Below are 5,072 nucleotides of genomic sequence, written 5' to 3'. Positions count from 1 at the left end.
AAAATCAATATGTGACTTTTGAAGGGGCTTGAATCCCATAATAAGAAATGTATAGCTTGTCAGTTGCCATTATTGATGTTTAGGCAGAGGAATAACAAGACTACTTCTATACATAATAAAGATACTATAGAGATATTATAAAAAATTACAGCGAGAAGAATGCTCCAGTGCTCAAGTAAGTATCACTTCATTTAAGGTTAACAGAGGAAGAAAGTTTGTTAACTGCCAAGGCAGTAACTCACAATCACAAGAATTAGGAGAACAGGTATGAATTTGCTAGCCATAAGTCTCATACATATACAGGATATACTTTTTTTTTTACTTATACTCTCAGCTATTATGAAGATAGAGGGTAACATTGGTGGAAGGATTTCACCTAATCGTTTTATAAATAATCATATTTTGACCACCTACTATGTGCCAAGGACTCGCTAAGCTCAGAGGATCAAAATAAGAGGGCTGGCACTACTGGATCTCAAGGATTTTACAATCTAATATTTGTGGGGTTGGAGGGGGAGACAACATACAAATAAATATATACAAAGCAAGCTAAAACATTACATTAAATAACACATTACATAAATAAAGATAATTAACTAAGAGAAGGTCCTGAAATTAAACAGGATTGGGGAAGGCTTTCTATAGAACGCAGGCTTTTGGTTGAGATTCAAAGGAACTCAAGGAGTCTATTAGTCAGAGTAGAAAAGAACATTCCAGCAATGGGGGATAGCCAGAAAAAATACCTGGACCTCTGAGATAAAGTGTCTTATTTCTGGAACAAACAATATTACAGAGTCACTAGATTGAAAAGTATCTGTCTTGGAGCAAAATGCAAAAACATTGTAAAGACAGGAAGGAGTTAGGTTAAAAAGGATTTGAACACCAAACAAAGCATGATCATGTAGACTATCATATGGAAATTTCATAATCACTGAAATTTATTGAATACTGGGCGTGACATGACTGGGTATATATTTTAGGAAAATCACTTTAATGGCTGTATAGGGGATGAATTGGAGCTGGGATAGACTTGAGGCAGACATACACACAAGAATTCTATTCGAAAAGTCCTTATTTGCAGTGATGATGGCCTTCATTAGAGTAGTGGCAGTGCCAGAAGAGAAAGTTAGGTTATTTGATAGTTATTACAATGGTAAAGTCAACAGGCCTTGGCAATACCTGAGTTATAGGGAGTGGAAGAAGGTAAGAGATATTGAAGAACCTAGGATAATCCCTTGGTTATGTGACTAAGGGACAGAGATGATGGTGTTGCCCATAATACTAATAGGGTGATTAGGAGGGAAGATGTTTAAGAGGGAAAGATAATGAGTCATATATTAGATATCTTGAATTAAAAATGTTTAGTGGACATCTAGTTTGAGTTATCTAAAAGGCAGTTTGAGATACAAGATTAGAGCTAGGCAGAAAGTTTGGGGCAGCATAGGTAGACTAGAAAATCATCATCAAGGAGATAGTAATTAAAGCCATGAGGGTTGTTGAGATTGAAAAGTAAAGTAGTGGGGCAGGTAGGTGGTGCAGTGGATAAAGCACCAGCCCTGGATTTAGGAGTACCTGAGTTCAAATCCGGCCTCAGAAACTTGACACTTACTAGCTGTGTGACCCTGGGAAAGTCACTTAATCCCCACTGCCCCGCAAAAAGAAAAGAAAAGAAAAGTAGTACAGAGGGAGAGAAGAAGAGAGAGCAGGGAAGAATGTGGAAGGACATCTATGATTTAAGGGAAGGTAGAAATAGAGGTGAAAATCCAATAGATTGTAGCCAGATAAGGAGATTTCAGAAATCTTGAAAATTGACTTGTGACATTTATTGGTGTTAGCAAGACCAAGGATCATATCATCTTTTTATGTGAAAGAAGTTGGGTGAAGAATTACATCATAGGAAAGGATTAGGTTTAGTAACTAAGTGGTTGTTATTTGAGGGATGATAGACACACATAGAAGACAGACAGACAGAGTGTGTGTTTGTGTGTGTGTATGTGTGTGTGTGTATGAAAGAGAGAAAGATAGAGAGACAGACAGAAACAGAGACAGAGACAGAGAGATTGCTTATTATTAGGATAAGATTTGGAGAAGAACAAAATATTGTGAGTCAGGTATGAAACTCACTGAGGAAGATTTGTAGATAAGAGTTAACAGAATTGTTATTGGGTTGTAGATATGAACAGCATGAATTTCAAAGGCAAAGAGGTTAATGATTATGGGAGGTAGGAAGAGAACTTGGAAGTAACAATAGTAAGCAAGGAATATGTCAACTCTCCCAATTCCATCAGTGACCAAAGTAGAGTTTAGGAAGCTATAGGCAGTGGTAGCAGGTCATTGATTACAAGGTATAATATTGAGACCTAACCCCAGTTCTTTAGCTATATGAAAATATCATGGAATATAATATACAACAAAAGACATCCCGTGCCTCCAACATGCTCAGTATCAAGCTTAATATCTGATACCTCTTCTTCTGGTGCTAGGCATGGGGCCTAAGTTCTCATACTCTTTCTGGTTACAGACATTGTCTGAGTTTGGTAGTCTATAAAATAAGAGTATTGGACTAGACCAAGAGTTCTAAACCTTTGGCAGTTTGACAAAGCCTATAGAACCCTACCCAGAATATGTTTTGAAATTAATAAAATACTAAATTAAAAAGAAAACTAATCACATTATAGGGGCCAAATTTTAATTGGGGAGTGTTAGGTGGCTTGCCCACAATATTGGGGCAAGGAAGGAGATTAACAGCCTCTTTCAAAAACAGAACAGGGTTTATTAATAAGAATGAATTTAAAAACACAAGTAATATTAGTAGAATTAAGGGAAAGAAAAAAAAAAGAATGGGGGAAGGAAAACAATACAACCTGCGTCACACCACCACCCAAGGCTCAGCAGAACACACGGCTGTTCTTTCCAGCTCCAAGGCCAGAATGGCAAAACTCCTCCCATCTCCTTACAGGCAACCCCCAGGCTCCCAGGACACAGGGCAGACAGACACAGAGCTCCAAGCTAATTGGCCTGCAGCCCTGATTGACAGAAATAACAAGCTGCTCTCCAAATGCCAGCCACACTTCAGCTTCTACAGGTTAGAGGTCAACTGACTGCCCTCACTCGGCTTCCAGTCATGGCAGGGCTACCCTCATTATAATTTTGCCAGGTCCATGCAGGCACACAGGTGGGTGTCAGAGCGAGGTAAGGGCACACAGGTTTCTAATTTTAGGCAAAGATGGGGTCATAGAAAAATAAAATCACAATTAATTCTTTACAATATCAAAATAGTTATCAATCTAGATCTAGTAATAAATAGGATTTATACATGCAAGGTTAAGAACTCCTGACTAGATGTTCTCTTAGGTCATTTTTTCGAAGTTCAAATTCAATGATTTGAAAATCAATTCAAAAGCCACATACATTTTTTAAAAAATGAATTAAATAATAAAAGAAAAATTGAAAGACATACAGAATGCTAATCAGTACAATGATCATGCTTCACTTGAGGGTCTTCAATACCTATGTTGAAACACTTTGCTCTTCTCAGAAGAGTGACAGTAGATAATAGGTGTGGTGTCAGAACTCCCAGGTCAAGCCTTACCTCTCTGTTTAATTAGCTTAAGAATATGCAAGCACGCATGCATGTGTGTATACATATATATGTACGTGTGTATGTGTGTATATGTATTCTTATATGAAAATTTTAAAGCACCACCTCCTCCATGAAACCTTCCTGATCCCCTAATCCCATATACGCATAACAATTTCATTTTTAAATATAATGTTCTATATAAAATATATCACAGTTTACCTTGTGATAACATTAGAGTATTTGGGGCCAAGGTTTCATTCCCCTTCAAAGTTCCTTTAGGGAAGGAATTAGGATTTGTGATATTACTATGTTTCCTTTGGTGCAAGTATAATACCTTGATCTTAAAAAGCACATAAAAATTATGGAATTGAAAACATGAGATGCTTTTAAAGCTCTAGATTTAAAAGTCTGTATACAGAAAGAGTTGGAAGATATGAGTTTGAATCCTGTCTCAGTTTCTTTGACTATAAAATGAAAGGTTTGAGGTCAAGAGCTCTAAGGACCCTTCTGAAATGGAGGCAAATACAACAAAAAATTACTTTTACAATTAATATATTTTAGCTAATGATAGCTGTGAAGATTTTATAAGTTAAATATCACTGATATGCAGTAAAGTATTAAAATATCGTGGTACAGTAAGAAGGGATTTGTTTATGGCTTAGAGATGAGTATAGTTCTCTACACTAACCCCTAACTATAATCTCTACATTAACCCCAAGTTTCTATATATGTTTGCATGCATGTATGCATGTATGTGCATAAGTATATATGTATGTATGTTATATATGTGAGTATGTGAATATGTGTATAACTACTCATACATATATAGGCAAGTATATATACCTATATAGACAAGTGTGTATATACATGTACATACACATACTCATATATACACACACATATATATGGACATGCATGTGTATATATCCATCCATACATCCACATATATGGGTGTATGGATATATGAGTGTATATACATATCCACTTATATAAGTGTGCATATGTGTGTATGTGTAATGTATGTATATGCGTATATGTAATGTATATGTATGTATATGTATATACATATATACCCAAGGGGCAAAGTAAAGGGAAATCTTTAACAAATTTCTTTTGTCCTTCCTGAAACAAACAAAAAATTTCATCCCTAACTTAAAAGACTTCACTTTTTGTGTGTACATGAGGAATGCAGGGGTTAAGATGAGGTTCATGAACTTCTTGATAGCAGGTAGGAGAATTTTGTTCCTTTGCCAAGGTTTAGAAAAGTAGGCCTAAGCAAGGCATCAAAGAATTAGAAGATATTGGAAATTTTATTGGTAAGAGGAAGGGAAGTGAATAAGAAGTAATTTTTAAAAGTCACAATCAGGCAGGAGCAAGAAACAGCAGGCAATTACATCCTTGGGAAAGTTGAACTGTGGGATGGAAAATAGCCAGCTAAGGACCTTGATAATGAGTGCAAAAAGGCAGTGCCTGTTTCAGAAATGTCAAA

The sequence above is a fragment of the Dromiciops gliroides genome, chromosome 1 (genome assembly GCF_019393635.1).
Source record: "Dromiciops gliroides isolate mDroGli1 chromosome 1, mDroGli1.pri, whole genome shotgun sequence".
In the NCBI taxonomy this organism is placed as follows: Eukaryota; Metazoa; Chordata; class Mammalia; order Microbiotheria; family Microbiotheriidae; genus Dromiciops; species Dromiciops gliroides.
The sequence above is the reverse complement of the archived record's forward strand: the minus strand, read 5'-3'. Positions refer to the sequence as shown.